Here is an 18,093-nt window from a genome sequence, read left to right on the forward strand (position 1 = left end):
AATGTATTCAAACATAACTTCTAAACAACACATGCAAAATGGCTAATAATAGCTAGAGATATGTTTTTTTGTTAGTTGTACTAGAAAAATGATCTTTTGTAAGGTTTGCAAAGACACAAGTTAGTTTTTTTATTCAATATAACAGTGTAACTGTCATACTAAATATGAAAGGTTTATAATCATAACTCCAAAACCAAATATGAAATGTGTCTTAAAAAGCCTTTAATATTGAATTTATTTAAGTTTTACCAAAATCAAGTATTTTGGAAAGAATCACAAATACAAATATTTGATTTTACTGGCCTCATATTGGTCACACTCAAAATGAAAGTTTTTGAAACATAACTCCAAAAATACACATGCAAAATGTCTAATAATGCCCGAAGAAATGCATCTTTGAGAGTTTTCCTGAAAAAAAAAACATTTGGTAAGGTTTGCAAAAACAAAATTTGATTTGTTACTCAATTTGACAGTAATGTAGTTAGAATCCTGAGATAATGCGAAAAAAGCAATAAAAATGTATTCCAACATAATTCCTAATCCAAACGTGCAAAATGTCTAAAAATGCCTGTGATATTGAATATTTTTGAGTTTTACTAGATACAGATGATTTTCTATGGTTTGTAAATACAAAAATGAGGTTTTACTCAATATGACTGTATACTGTAACACTCAATATGACAGTTATTTAAACATAACACCTACACCACACATGAAAAATGGCTAATAATGCCTGAAAAAAAGCATCTTTGGGAGTTTTACTCGAGACATTTGCTTTTTTAAATCTTGCAAATGCAAAAAGTAGTTTTTTACTCAATCTACTATAATAGTCTTACAATCCTGAGATAATGCAAAAAAAGCAATAAAAATGTATTCCAACATAATTCCTAATCCAAACGTGCAAAATGTCTAAAAATGCCTGTGATATTGAATATTTTTGAGTTTTACTAGATACAGATGATTTTTTATGGTTTCCAAACGTGCAAAATGTCTAAAAATGCCTGTGATATTGAATATTTTTGAGTTTTACTAGATACAGATGATTTTCTATGGTTTGTAAATACAAAAATGAGGTTTTACTCAATATGACTGTATACTGTAACACTCAATATGACAGTTATTTAAACATAACTCCTACACCACACATGAAAAATGGCTAATAATGCCTGAAAAAATGCATCTTTGGGAGTTTTACTCGAAACATATGCTTTTTTAAATCTTGCAAATGCAAAAAGTAGTTTTTTACTCAATGTGACTATAATAGTCTTACAATCCTGAGATAATGCGAAAAAAGCAATAAAAATGTATTCAAACATAACTTCTAAACAACACATGCAAAATGGCTAATAATAGCTAGAGATATGTTTTTTTGTTAGTTGTACTAGAAAAATGATCTTTTGTAAGGTTTGCAAGGACACAAGTTTGTTTTTTTATTCAATATAACAGTGTAACTGTCATACTAAATATGAAAGGTTTATAATCATAACTCCAAAACCAAATATGAAATTTGTCTTAAAAAGCCTTTAATATTGAATTTATGTAAGTTGTAGCAGAATCAGGTATTTTGGAAAGAATCACAAATACAAATATTAGATTTTACTGGCCTCATATTGGTCACACTCAAAATGACAGTTTTTGAAGCATAACTCCGAAACTGCACATGCAAAGTGTCTAATAATGCCTGAAAAATTGCATCTTTGAGAGTATTCCTGAAAAAAAAAACATTTGGTAAGGTTTGCAAAAACAAAATTTGATTTGTTACTCAATTTGACAGTAATGTACTTAGAATCCTGAGATAATGCGAAAAAAGCAATAAAAATGTATTCCAACATAATTTCTAAATCCAAACGTGCAAAATGTCTAAAAATGCCTGTGATATTGAATACATGTGAGTTTTACTAGATGCAGTTGTTTTTCTATGGTTTGCAAATACAAAAATGAGGTTTTACTCAATATGACTGTATACTGTAACACTCAATATGACAGTTATTTAAACATAACTCCTACACCACACATGAAAAATGGCTAATAATGCCTGAAAAAATGCATCTTTGGGAGTTTTACTCGAAACATATGTTTTTTTAAATCTTGCAAATGCAAAAAGTAGTTTTTTACTCAATATGACTATAATAGTCTTACAATCCTGAGATAATGCGAAAAAACTAATAAAAATGTATTCAAACATAACTTCTAAACAACACATGCAAAATGGCTAATAATAGCTAGAGATATGTTTTTTTTTAGTTATACTAGAAAAATGATCTTTTGTAAGGTTTGCAAAGACACAAGTTATTTTTTTTATTCAATATAACAGTGTAACTGTCATACTAAATATGAAAGGTTTATAATCATTACTCCAAAACCAAATATGAAATGTGTCTTAAAAAGCCTTTAATATTGAATTTATGTAAGTTTGAGCAGAATCAGGTATTTTGGAAAGAATCACAAATACAAATATTAGATTTTACTGGCCTCATATTGGTCACACTCAAAATGACCGTTTTTGAAGCATAACTCCAAAACTGCACATGCAAAATGTCTAATGATGCCTGAAAAATTGCATCTTTGAGAGTTTTCCTGAAAAAAAAACATTTGGTAAGGTTTGCAAAAAAAAAATTAGATTTGTTACTCAATTTGACAGTAATGTACTTAGAATCCTGAGATAATACGAAAAAAGCAATAAAAATGTATTCCAACATAATTTCTAAATCCAAACGTGCAAAATGTCTAAAAATGCCTATGATATTGAATACATGTGAGTTTTACTGGATGCAGTTGTTTTTCTATGGTTTGCAAATACAAAAATGAGGTTTTACTCAATATGACTGTATACTGTAACACTCAACATGACAGATATTTAGACATAACTCCTACACCACACATGAAAAATGGCTAATAATGCCTGAAAAAATGCATCTTTGGGAGTTTTACTCGAAACATATGCTTTTTTAAATCTTGCAAATGCAAAAAGTAGTTTTTTACTCAATGTGACTATAATAGTCTTACAATCCTGAGATAATGCGAAAAAAGCAATAAAAATGTATTCAAACATAACTTCTAAACAACACATGCAAAATGGCTAATAATGCCTAGAGATATGTTTGTTGGTTAGTTGAACTAGAAAAATGATATTTTGTAAGGTTTGCAAGGACACAAGTTTGTTTTTTTATTCAATATAACAGTGTAACTGTCATACTAAATATGAAAGGTTTATAATCATAACTCCAAACCCAAATATGAAATTTGTCTTAAAAAGACTTTAATATTGAATTTATGTAAGTTTTAGCAGAATCAGGTATTTTGGAAAGAATCACAAATACAAATATTAGATTTTACTGGCCTCATATTGGTCACACTCAAAATGACAGTTTTTGAAGCATAACTCCGAAACTGCACATGCAAAGTGTCTAATAATGCCTGAAAAATTGCATCTTTGAGAGTATTCCTGAAAAAAAAAACATTTGGTAAGGTTTGCAAAAACAAAATTTGATTTGTTACTCAATTTGACAGTAATGTACTTAGAATCCTGAGATAATGCGAAAAAAGCAATAAAAATGTATTCCAACATAATTTCTAAATCCAAACGTGCAAAATGTCTAAAAATGCCTGTGATATTGAATACATGTGAGTTTTACTAGATGCAGTTGTTTTTCTGTGGTTTGCAAATACAAAAATGAGGTTTTACTCAATATGACTGTATACTGTAACACTCAATATGACAGTTATTTAAACATAACTCCTACACCACACATGAAAAATGGCTAATAATGCCTGAAAAAATGAATCTTTGGGAGTTTTACTCGAAATATATGCTTTTTTAAATCTTGCAAATGCAAAAAGTAGTTTTTTACTCAATGTGACTATAATAGTCTTACAATCCTGAGATAATGCGAAAAAAGGAATAAAAATGTATTCAAACATAACTTCTAAACAACACATGCAAAATGGCTAATAATAGCTAGATATATGTTTTTTTGTTAGTTGTACTAGAAAAATGATCTTTTGTAAGGTTTGCAAAGACACAAGTTAGTTTTTTTATTCAGTATAACAGTGTAACTGTCATACTAAATATGAAAGGTTTATAATCATAACTCCAAAACCAAATATGAAATGTGTCTTAAAAAGCCTTTAATATTGAATTTATGTAAGTTTTAGCAGAATCAGGTATTTTGGAAAGAATCACAAATACAAATATTAGATTTTACTGGCCTCATATTGGTCACACTCAAAATGACAGTTTTTGAAACATAACTCCAAAAATACACATGCAAAATGTCTAATAATGCCCGAAGAAATGCATCTTTGAGAGTTTTCCTGGAAAAAAAACATTTGGTAAGGTTTGCAAAAACAAAATTTGATTTGTTACTCAATTTGACAGCAATGTACTTAGAATCCTGAGATAATGCGAAAAAAGCAATAAAAATGTATTCCAACATAATTTCTAAATCCAAACGTGCAAAATGTCTAAAAATGCCTGTGATATTGAATACATGTGAGTTTTACTAGATGCAGTTGTTTTTCTATGGTTTGCAAATACAAAAATGAGGTTTTACTCAATATGACTGTATACTGTAACACTCAATATGACAGTTATTTAAACATAACTCCTACACCACACATGAAAAATGGCTAATAATGCCTGAAAAAATGCATCTTTGGGAGTTTTACTCGAAACATATGCTTTTTTAAATCTTGCAAATGCAAAAAGTAGTTTTTTACTCAATGTGACTATAATAGTCTTACAATCCTGAGATAATGCGAAAAAAGCAATAAAAATGTATTCAAACATAACTTCTAAACAACAGATGCAAAATGGCTAATAATAGCTAGAGATATGTTTTTTTTGTTAGTTGTACTAGAAAAATGATATTTTGTAAGGTTTGCAAAGACACAAGTTAGTTTTTTTATTCAATATAACAGTGTAACTGTCATACTAAATATGAAAGGTTTATAATCATAACTCCAAAACCAAATATGAAATGTGTCTTAAAAAGCCTTTAATATTGAATTTATGTAAGTTTTAGCAGAATCAGGTATTTTGGAAAGAATCACAAATACAAATATTAGATTTTACTGGCCTCATATTGGTCACACTCAAAATGACAGTTTTTGAAGCATAACTCCAAAAATACACATGCAAAATGTCTAATAATGCCTGAAAAATTGCATCTTCGAGAGTTTTCCTGAAAAAAAAACATTTGGTAAGGTTTGCAAAAACAAAATTTAATTTGTTACTCAATTTGACAGTAATGTACTAGGAATCCTGAGATAATGCGAAAAAAGCAATAAAAATGTATTCCAACATAATTTCTAAATCCAAACGTGCAAAATGTCTAAAAATGCCTGTGATATTGAATACATGTGAGTTTTACTAGATGCAGTTGTTTTTCTATGGTTTGCAAATACAAAAATGAGGTTTTACTCAATATGACTGTATACTGTAACACTCAATATGACAGTTATTTAAACATAACTCCTACACCACACATGAAAAATGGCTAATAATGCCTGAAAAAATGCATCTTTGGGAGTTTTACTCGAAACATATGTTTTTTTAAATCTTGCAAATGCAAAAAGTAGTTTTTTACTCAATATGACTATAATAGTCTTACAATCCTGAGATAATGCGAAAAAACTAATAAAAATGTATTCAAACATAACTTCCAAACAACACATGCAAAATGGCTAATAATAGCTAGAGATATGTTTTTTTTGTTAGTTGTACTAGAAAAATGATCTTTTGTAAGGTTTGCAAAGACACAAGTTAGTTTTTTTATTCAATATACCAGTGTAACTGTCATACTAAATATGAAAGGTTTATAATCATAACTCCAAAACCAAATATGAAATGTGTCTTAAAAAGCCTTTAATATTGAATTTATGTAAGTTTTAGCAGAATCAGGTATTTTGGAAAGAATCACAAATACAAATATTAGATTTTACTGGCCTCATATTGGTCACACTCAAAATGACAGTTTTTGAAGCATAACTCCAAAAATACACATGCAAAATGTCTAATAATGCCTGAAAAAATGCATCTTCGAGAGTTTTCCTGAAAAAAAACATTTGGTAAGGTTTGCAAAAACAAAATTTAATTTGTTACTCAATTTGATAGTAATGTACTTAGAATCCTGAGATAATGCGAAAAAAGCAATAAAAATGTATTCCAACATAATTCCTAATCCAAACGTGCAAAATGTCTAAAAATGCCTGTGATATTGAATACATTTGAGTTTTACTAGATACAGTTGTTTTTCTATGGTTTGCAAATACAAAAATGAGGTTTTACTCAATATGACTGTATACTGTAACACTCAATATGACAGTTATTTAAACATAACTCCTACACCACACATGAAAAATGGCTAATAATGCCTAAAATAATGCATCTTTGGGAGTTTTACTCGAAACATATGCTTTTTTAAATCTTGCAAATGCCAAAAGTAGTTTTTGACTCAATATGACTATAATAGTCTGAAAATCCTGAGATAATGCGAAAAAAGCAATAAAAATGTATTCAAACATAACTTCTAAACAACACTTGCAAAATGGCTAATAATAGCCAGAGATATGTTTTTTTGTTAGTTGTACTAGAAAAATGATCTTTTGTAAGGTTTGCAAAGACACAAGTTATTTTTTTTATTCAATATAACAGTGTAACTGTCATACTAAATATGAAAGGTTTATAATCATTACTCCAAAACCAAATATGAAATGTGTCTTAAAAAGCCTTTAATATTGAATTTATGTAAGTTTGAGCAGAATCAGGTATTTTGGAAAGAATCACAAATACAAATATTAGATTTTACTGGCCTCATATTGGTCACACTCAAAATGACAGTTCTTGAAGCATAACTCCAAAAATACACATGCAAAATGTCTAATAATGCCTGAAAAAATGCATCTTCGAGAGTTTTCCTGAAAAAAAAACATTTGGTAAGGTTTGCAAAAACAAAATTTAATTTGTTACTCAATTTGACAGTAATGTACTTAGAATCCTGAGATAATGCGAAAAAAGCAATAAAAATGTATTCCAACATAATTTCTAAATCCAAACGTGCAAAATGTCTAAAAATGCCTATGATATTGAATACATGTGAGTTTTACTGGATGCAGTTGTTTTTCTATGGTTTGCAAATACAAAAATGAGGTTTTACTCAATATGACTGTATACTGTAACACTCAACATGACAGTTATTTAGACATAACTCCTACACCACACATGAAAAATGGCTAACAATGCCTGAAAAAATGCATCTTTGGGAGTTTTACTCGAAACATATGCTTTTTTAAATCTTGCAAATGCAAAAAGTAGTTTTTTACTCAATGTGACTATAATAGTCTTACAATCCTGAGATAATGCGAAAAAAGCAATAAAAATGTATTCAAACATAACTTCTAAACAACACATGCAAAATGGCTAATAATGCCTAGAGATATGTTTGTTGGTTAGTTGTACTAGAAAAATGATATTTTGTAAGGTTTGCAAGGACACAAGTTTGTTTTTTTATTCAATATAACAGTGTAACTGTCATACTAAATATGAAAGGTTTATAATCATAACTCCAAAACCAAATATGAAATTTGTCTTAAAAAGCCTTTAATATTGAATTTATGTAAGTTTTAGCAGAATCAGGTATTTTGGAAAGAATCACAAATACAAATATTAGATTTTACTGGCCTCATATTGGTCACACTCAAAATGACAGTTTTTGAAGCATAACTCCGAAACTGCACATGCAAAGTGTCTAATAATGCCTGAAAAATTGCATCTTTGAGAGTATTCCTGAAAAAAAAAACATTTGGTAAGGTTTGCAAAAACAAAATTTGATTTGTTACTCAATTTGACAGTAATGTACTTAGAATCCTGAGATAATGCGAAAAAAGCAATAAAAATGTATTCCAACATAATTTCTAAATCCAAACGTGCAAAATGTCTAAAAATGCCTGTGATATTGAATACATGTGAGTTTTACTAGATGCAGTTGTTTTTCTATGGTTTGCAAATACAAAAATGAGGTTTTACTCAATATGACTGTATACTGTAACACTCAATATGACAGTTATTTAAACATAACTCCTACACCACACATGAAAAATGGCTAATAATGCCTGAAAAAATGCATCTTTGGGAGTTTTACTCGAAACATATGTTTTTTTAAATCTTGCAAATGCAAAAAGTAGTTTTTTACTCAATATGACTATAATAGTCTTACAATCCTGAGATAATGCGAAAAAACTAATAAAAATGTATTCAAACATAACTTCTAAACAACACATGCAAAATGGCTAATAATAGCTAGAGATATGTTTTTTTTTTAGTTGTACTAGAAAAATGATCTTTTGTAAGGTTTGCAAAGACACAAGTTATTTTTTTTATTCAATATAACAGTGTAACTGTCATACTAAATATGAAAGGTTTATAATCATTACTCCAAAACCAAATATGAAATGTGTCTTAAAAAGCCTTTAATATTGAATTTATGTAAGTTTGAGCAGAATCAGGTATTTTGGAAAGAATCACAAATACAAATATTAGATTTTACTGGCCTCATATTGGTCACACTCAAAATGACCGTTTTTGAAGCATAACTCCAAAACTGCACATGCAAAATGTCTAATGATGCCTGAAAAATTGCATCTTTGAGAGTTTTCCTGAAAAAAAAACATTTGGTAAGGTTTGCAAAAAAAAAATTAGATTTGTTACTCAATTTGACAGTAATGTACTTAGAATCCTGAGATAATACGAAAAAAGCAATAAAAATGTATTCCAACATAATTTCTAAATCCAAACGTGCAAAATGTCTAAAAATGCCTATGATATTGAATACATGTGAGTTTTACTGGATGCAGTTGTTTTTTTATGGTTTGCAAATACAAAAATGAGGTTTTACTCAATATGACTGTATACTGTAACACTCAACATGACAGTTATTTAGACATAACTCCTACACCACACATGAAAAATGGCTAATAATGCCTGAAAAAATGCATCTTTGGGAGTTTTACTCGAAACATATGCTTTTTTAAATCTTGCAAATGCAAAAAGTAGTTTTTTACTCAATGTGACTATAATAGTCTTACAATCCTGAGATAATGCGAAAAAAGCAATAAAAATGTATTCAAACATAACTTCTAAACAACACATGCAAAATGGCTAATAATGCCTAGAGATATGTTTGTTGGTTAGTTGTACTAGAAAAATGATATTTTGTAAGGTTTGCAAGGACACAAGTTTGTTTTTTTATTCAATATAACAGTGTAACTGTCATACTAAATATGAAAGGTTTATAATCATAACTCCAAACCCAAATATGAAATTTGTCTTAAAAAGACTTTAATATTGAATTTATGTAAGTTTTAGCAGAATCAGGTATTTTGGAAAGAATCACAAATACAAATATTAGATTTTACTGGCCTCATATTGGTCACACTCAAAATGACAGTTTTTGAAGCATAACTCCGAAACTGCACATGCAAAGTGTCTAATAATGCCTGAAAAATTGCATCTTTGAGAGTATTCCTGAAAAAAAAAACATTTGGTAAGGTTTGCAAAAACAAAATTTGATTTGTTACTCAATTTGACAGTAATGTACTTAGAATCCTGAGATAATGCGAAAAAAGCAATAAAAATGTATTCCAACATAATTTCTAAATCCAAACGTGCAAAATGTCTAAAAATGCCTGTGATATTGAATACATGTGAGTTTTACTAGATGCAGTTGTTTTTCTGTGGTTTGCAAATACAAAAATGAGGTTTTACTCAATATGACTGTATACTGTAACACTCAATATGACAGTTATTTAAACATAACTCCTACACCACACATGAAAAATGGCTAATAATGCCTGAAAAAATGAATCTTTGGGAGTTTTACTCGAAATATATGCTTTTTTAAATCTTGCAAATGCAAAAAGTAGTTTTTTACTCAATGTGACTATAATAGTCTTACAATCCTGAGATAATGCGAAAAAAGGAATAAAAATGTATTCAAACATAACTTCTAAACAACACATGCAAAATGGCTAATAATAGCTAGAGATATGTTTTTTTGTTAGTTGTACTAGAAAAATGATCTTTTGTAAGGTTTGCAAAGACACAAGTTAGTTTTTTTATTCAGTATAACAGTGTAACTGTCATACTAAATATGAAAGGTTTATAATCATAACTCCAAAACCAAATATGAAATGTGTCTTAAAAAGCCTTTAATATTGAATTTATGTAAGTTTTAGCAGAATCAGGTATTTTGGAAAGAATCACAAATACAAATATTAGATTTTACTGGCCTCATATTGGTCACACTCAAAATGACAGTTTTTGAAACATAACTCCAAAAATACACATGCAAAATGTCTAATAATGCCCGAAGAAATGCATCTTTGAGAGTTTTCCTGGAAAAAAAACATTTGGTAAGGTTTGCAAAAACAAAATTTGATTTGTTACTCAATTTGACAGCAATGTACTTAGAATCCTGAGATAATGCGAAAAAAGCAATAAAAATGTATTCCAACATAATTTCTAAATCCAAACGTGCAAAATGTCTAAAAATGCCTGTGATATTGAATACATGTGAGTTTTACTAGATGCAGTTGTTTTTCTATGGTTTGCAAATACAAAAATGAGGTTTTACTCAATATGACTGTATACTGTAACACTCAATATGACAGTTATTTAAACATAACTCCTACACCACACATGAAAAATGGCTAATAATGCCTGAAAAAATGCATCTTTGGGAGTTTTACTCGAAACATATGCTTTTTTAAATCTTGCAAATGCAAAAAGTAGTTTTTTACTCAATGTGACTATAATAGTCTTACAATCCTGAGATAATGCGAAAAAAGCAATAAAAATGTATTCAAACATAACTTCTAAACAACAGATGCAAAATGGCTAATAATAGCTAGAGATATGTTTTTTTTGTTAGTTGTACTAGAAAAATGATATTTTGTAAGGTTTGCAAAGACACAAGTTAGTTTTTTTATTCAATATAACAGTGTAACTGTCATACTAAATATGAAAGGTTTATAATCATAACTCCAAAACCAAATATGAAATGTGTCTTAAAAAGCCTTTAATATTGAATTTATGTAAGTTTTAGCAGAATCAGGTATTTTGGAAAGAATCACAAATACAAATATTAGATTTTACTGGCCTCATATTGGTCACACTCAAAATGACAGTTTTTGAAGCATAACTCCAAAAATACACATGCAAAATGTCTAATAATGCCTGAAAAATTGCATCTTCGAGAGTTTTCCTGAAAAAAAAACATTTGGTAAGGTTTGCAAAAACAAAATTTAATTTGTTACTCAATTTGACAGTAATGTACTTAGAATCCTGAGATAATGCGAAAAAAGCAATAAAAATGTATTCCAACATAATTCCTAATCCAAACATGCAAAAAGTCTAAAAATGCCTGTGATATTGAATACATGTGAGTTTTAATAGATACAGGTGTTTTTCTATGGTTTGCAAATACAAAAATGAGGTTTTACTCAATATGACTGTATACTGTAACACTCAATATGACAGTTATTTAAACATAACTCCTACACCACACATGAAAAATGGCTAATAATGCCTGAAAAAATGCATCTTTGGGAGTTTTACTCGAAACATATGCTTTTTTAAATCTTGCAAATGCAAAAAGTAGTTTTTTACTCAATGTGACTATAATAGTCTTACAATCCTGAGATAATGCGAAAAAAGCAATAAAAATGTATTCAAACATAACTTCTAAACAACACATGCAAAATGGCTAATAATAGCTAGAGATATGTTTTTTTTTGTTAGTTGTACTAGAAAAATGATATTTTGTAAGGTTTGCAAAGACACAAGTTAGTTTTTTTATTTAATATAACAGTGTAACTGTCATACTAAATATGAAAGGTTTATAATCATAACTCCAAAACCAAATATGAAATGTGTCTTAAAAAGCCTTTAATATTGAATTGATGTAAGTTTTAGCAGAATCAGGTATTTTGGAAAGAATCACAAATACAAATATTAGATTTTACTGGCCTCATATTGGTCACACTCAAAATGACAGTTTTTGAAGCATAACTCCAAAACTGCACATGCAAAATGTCTAATAATGCCTGAAAAATTGCATCTTTGAGAGTTTTCCTGAAAAAAAAAAACATTTGATAAGGTTTGCAAAAACAAAATTTGATTCGTTACTCAATTTGACAGTAATGTACTTAGAATCCTGAGATAATGCGAAAAAAGCAATAAAAATGTATTCCAACATAATTTCTAAATCCAAACGTGCAAAATGTCTAAAAATGCCCGTGATATTGAATACATGTGAGTTTTACTAGATGCAGTTGTTTTTCTATGGTTTGCAAATACAAAAATGAGGTTTTACTCAATATGACTGTATACTGTAACACTCAATATGACAGTTATTTAAACATAACTCCTACACCACACATGAAAAATGGCTAATAATGCCTGAAAAAATGCATCTTTGGGAGTTTTACTCGAAACACATGCTTTTTTAAATCTTGCAAATGCAAAAAGTAGTTTTTTACTCAATGTGACTATAATAGTCTTACAATCCTGAGATAATGCGAAAAAAGCAATAAAAATGTATTCAAACATAACTTCTAAACAACACATGCAAAATGACTAATAATGCCTAGAGATATGTTTGTTGGTTAGTTGTACTAGAAAAATGATCTTTTGTAAGGTTTGCAAAGACACAAGTTTGTTTTTTTATTCAATATAACAGTGTAACTGTCATACTAAATATGAAAGGTTTATAATCATAACTCCAAAACCAAATATGAAATTTGTCTTAAAAAGCCTTTAATATTGAATTTATGTAAGTTTTAGCAGAATCAGGTATTTTGGAAAGAATCACAAATACAAATATTAGATTTTACTGGCCTCATATTGGTCACACTCAAAATGACAGTTTTTGAAGCATAACTCCAAAACTGCACAAGCAAAGTGTCTAATAATGCCTGAAAAATTGCATCTTTGAGAGTTTTCCTGAAAAAAAAACATTTGGTAAGGTTTGCAAAAACAAAATTTGATTTGTTACTCAATTTGACAGTAATGTACTTAGAATCCTGAGAAAATGCGAAAAAAGCAATAAAAATGTATTCCAACATAATTTCTAAATCCAAACGTGCAAAATGTCTAAAAATGCCTGTGATATTGTATACATGTGAGTTTTACTAGATGCAGTTGTTTTTCTATGGTTTGCAAATACAAAAATGAGGTTTTACTCAATATGACTGTATACTGTAACACTCAATATGACAGTAATTTAAACATAACTCCTACACCACACATGAAAAATGGCTAATAATGCCTGAAAAAAGGCATCTTTAGGAGTTTTACTCGAAACATATTCTTTTTTAAATCTTGCATATGCAAAAAGTAGTTTTTTACTCAATGTGACTATAATAGTCTGAGAATCCTGAGATAATGCGAAAAAAGCAATAAAAATGTATTCAAACATAACTTCTAAACAACACATGCAAAATGGCTAATAATGCCTAGAGATATGTTTGTTGGTTAGTTGTACTAAAAAAATGATATTTTGTAAGGTTTGCAAAGACACAAGTTTGTTTTTTTATTCAATATATCAGTGTAACTGTCATACTAAATATGAAAGGTTTATAATCATAACTCCAAAACCAAATATGAAATTTGTCTTTAAAAGCCTTTAATATTGAATTTATGTAAGTTTTAGCAGAATCAGGTATTTTGGAAAGAATCACAAATACAAATATTAGATTTTACTGGCCTCATATTGGTCACACTCAAAATGACAGTTTTTGAAACATAACTCCAAAAATACACATGCAAAATGTCTAATAATGCCTGAAGAAATGCATCTTCGAGAGTTTTCCTGAAAAAAAACATTTGGTAAGGTTTGCAAAAACAAAATTTGATTTGTTACTCAATTTGACAGTAATGTACTTAGAATCCTGAGATAATGCGAAAAAAGCAATAAAAATGTATTCCAACATAATTCCTAATCCAAACGTGCAAAATGTCTAAAAATGCATGTGATATTGAATACATGTGAGTTTTACTAGATACAGTTGTTTTTCTATGGTTTGCAAATACAAAAATAATGTTTTACTCAATATGACTGTACACTGTAACACTCAATATGACAGCTATTTAAACATAACTCCAACAACACACATGAAAAATGGCTAATAATGCCTGAAATAATGCATCTTTGGGAGTTTTACTCGAAACATATGCTTTTTTAAATCTTGCAAATGCAAAAAGTAGTTTTTTACTCAATATGACTATAATAGTCTTAGAATCCTGAGATAATGCGAAAAAAGCAATACAAATGTATTCAAACATAACTTCTAAACAACACATGCAAAATGGCTAATAATAGCTAGAGATATGTTTTTTTGTTAGTTGTACTAGAAAAATGATCTTTTGTAAGGTTTGCAAAGACACAAGTTAGTTTTTTTGTTCAATATAACAGTGTAACTGTCATACTAAATATGAAAGGTTTATAAACATAACTCCAAAACCAAATATGAAATGTGTCTTAAAAAGCCTTTAATATTGAATTTATGTAAGTTTTAGCAGAATCAGGTATTTTGGAAAGAATCACAAATACAAATATTAGATTTTACTGGCCTCATATTGGTCACACTCAAAATGACAGTTTTTGAAGCATAACTCCAAAAATACACATGCAAAATGTCTAATAATGCCTGAAAAAATGCATCTTCGAGAGTTTTCCTGAAAAAAAACATTTGGTAAGGTTTGCAAAAATAAAATTTAATGTGTTACTCAATTTGACAGTAATGTACTTAGAATCCTGAGATAATGCGAAAAAAGCAATAAAAATGTATTCCAACATAATTCTTAATCCAAACATGCAAAAAGTCTAAAAAATGCCTGTGATATTGAATACATGTGAGTTTTACTAGATACAGTTGTTTTTCTATGGTTTGCAAATACAAAAATGAGGTTTTACTCAATATGACTGTATACTGTAACACTCAATATGACAGTTATTTAAACATAACTCCTACACCACACATGAAAAATGGCTAATAATGCCTGAAATAATGCATCTTTGGGAGTTTTACTCGAAACATATGTTTTTTTAAATCTTGCAAATGCCAAAAGTAGTTTTTTACTCAATATGAATATAATGTTCTTAGAATCCTGAGATAATTTGAAAAAAGCAATACAATTGTATTTAAACATAACTTCTAAACAACACATGAAAAATGACTGATATTACCTTGAGATATGTATTTTTGTTAGTTGTACTAGAAAAATGATCTTTTGTAAGGTTTGCAAAGACAAAAGTTAGTTTTTTTATTCAATATAACAGTGTAACTGTCATACTAAATATGAACGGTTTATAATCATAACTCCAAAACCAAATATGAAATTTGTCTTAAAAAGCCTTTAATATTGAATTCATGTAAGTCTTACCAGAATCAGGTATTTTGGAAAGAATCACAAATACAAATATTAGATTTTACTGTCCTCATATTGGTCACACTCAAAATGACAGTTTTTGAAACATAACTCCAAAAATACAAATGCAAAATGTCTAATAATGCCCGAAGAAATGCATCTTTGAGAGTTTTCCTGAAAAAAAAAAACATTTGGTAAGGTTTGCAAAAACAAAATTTGATTTGTTACTCAATTTGACAGTAATGTACTTAGAATCCTGAGATAATGCGAAAAAAGCAATAAAAATATATTCCAACATAATTCCTAATACAAACGTGCAAAATGTCTAAAAATGCCTGTGATATTGAATATTTTTGAGTTTTCCTACATACAGATGATTTTCTATGGTTTGCAAATACAAAAATGAGGTTTTACTCAATATGACTGTATACTGTAACACTCAACATGACAGTTATTTAAACATAACTCCTACACCACACATGAAAAATGGCTAATAATGCCTGAAAAAATGCATCTTTGGGAGTTTTACTCGAAACATATGCTTTTTTAAATCTTGCAAATGCAAAAAATAGTTTTTTACTCAATATGACTATAATAGTCTTACAATCCTGAGATAATGCAAAAAAGCAATAAAAATGTATTCAAACATAACTTCTAAACAACACATGCAAAATGGCTAATAATAGCTAGAGATATGTTTTTTTGTTAGTTGTACTAGAAAAAATGATATTTTGTAAGGTTTGCAAAGACACAAGTTAGTTTTTTTATTCAATATAACAGTGTAACTGTCATACTAAATATGAAAGGTTTATAATCATAACTCCAAAACCAAATATGAAATTTGTCTTAAAAAGCCTTTAATATTGAATTTATGTAAGTTTTAGCAGAATCAGGTATTTTGGGAAGAATCACAAATACAAATATTAGATTTTACTGGCCTCATATTGGTCACACTCAAAATGACAGTTTTTGAAACATAACTCCAAAAATACTTATGCAAAATGTCTAATAATGCCTGAAGAAATGCATCTTCGAGAGTTTTCCTGAAAAAAAACATTTGGTAAGGTTTGCAAAAACAAAATTTGATTTGTTACTCAATTTGACAGTAATGTACTTAGAATCCTGAGATACTGCGAAAAAAGCAATAAAAATGTATTCCAACATAATTCCTAATCCAAAAGTGTAAAATGTCTAAAAATGCCTGTGATATTGAATACATGTGAGTTTTACTAGATGCAGTTGTTTTTCAATGGTTTGCAAATACAAAAATGAGGTTTTACTCAATATGACTGTATACTGTAACACTCAATATGACAGTTATTTAAACATAACTCCTACACCACACATGAAAACTGGCTAATAATGCCTGAAAAAATGCATCTTTGGGAGTTTTACTCGAAATATATGCTTTTTTAAATCTTGCAAATGCAAAAAGTAGTGTTTTACTCAATGTGACTATAATAGTCTTACAATCCTGAGATAATGCGAAAAAAGCAATACAAATGTATTCAAACATAACTTCTAAACAACACATGCAAAATGGCTAATAATGCCTAGAGATATGTTTGTTGGTTAGTTGTACTAGAAAAATTATATTTTGTAAGGTTTGCAAAGACACAAGTTAGTTTTTTTATTCAATATAACAGTGTAACTGTCATACTAAATATGAAAGGTTTATAATCATAACTCCAAAACCAAATATGAAATGGTTTTTAAAAATCCTTTAATATTGAATTTATGTAAGTTTTAGCAGAATCAGGTATTTTGGAAAGAATCACAAATACAAATATTAGATTTTACTGGCCTCATATTGGTCACACTCAAAATGACAGTTCTTGAAGCATAACTCCAAAAATACACATGCAAAATGTCTAATAATGCCTGAAAAAATGCATCTTCGAGAGTTTTCCTGAAAAAAAAACATTTGGTAAGGTTTGCAAAAACAAAATTTAATTTGTTACTCAATTTGACAGTAATGTACTTAGAATCCTGAGATAATGCGAAAAAAGCAATAAAAATGTATTCCAACACAATTCCTAATCCGAACATGCAAAAAGTCTAAAAATGCCTGTGATATTGAATACATGTGAGTTTTACTAGATACAGTTGTTTTTCTATGGTTTGCAAATACAAAAATGAGGTTTTACTCAATATGACTGTATACTCTAACACTCAATATGACAGTTATTTAAACATAACTCCTACACCACACATGAAAAATGGCTAATGATGCCTGAAATAATGCATCTTTGGGAGTTTTACTCGAAACATAATTTTTTTTAAATCTTGCAAATGCAAAAAGTAGTTTTTTACTCGATATGACAATAATGTTCTTAGAATCCTGAGATAATGCGAAAAAGGCAATAAAATTGTATTCAAACATAACTTCTAAACAACACATGAAAAATGCTAATAATGCCTAGAGATATGTATTTTTGTTAGTTGTACTCGAAAAAATATCTTTTGAAAGGTTTGCAAAGACACAAGTTAGTTTTTTTTATTCAATATAACAGTGTAACTGTCATACTAAATATGAACGGTTTATAATTATAACTCCAAAACAAAACAATACATTTGTCAAAAAAAAAGCCTGTAATATTGAATTTATGTGAGTTTTAGCAGATTCAGGTTTTTTGGAAAGAATCACAAATACAAAAATGAGGTTT

This window comes from Nerophis ophidion, linkage group LG04 (assembly GCF_033978795.1).
Source record: "Nerophis ophidion isolate RoL-2023_Sa linkage group LG04, RoL_Noph_v1.0, whole genome shotgun sequence".
Lineage (NCBI taxonomy): Eukaryota > Metazoa > Chordata > Actinopteri > Syngnathiformes > Syngnathidae > Nerophis > Nerophis ophidion.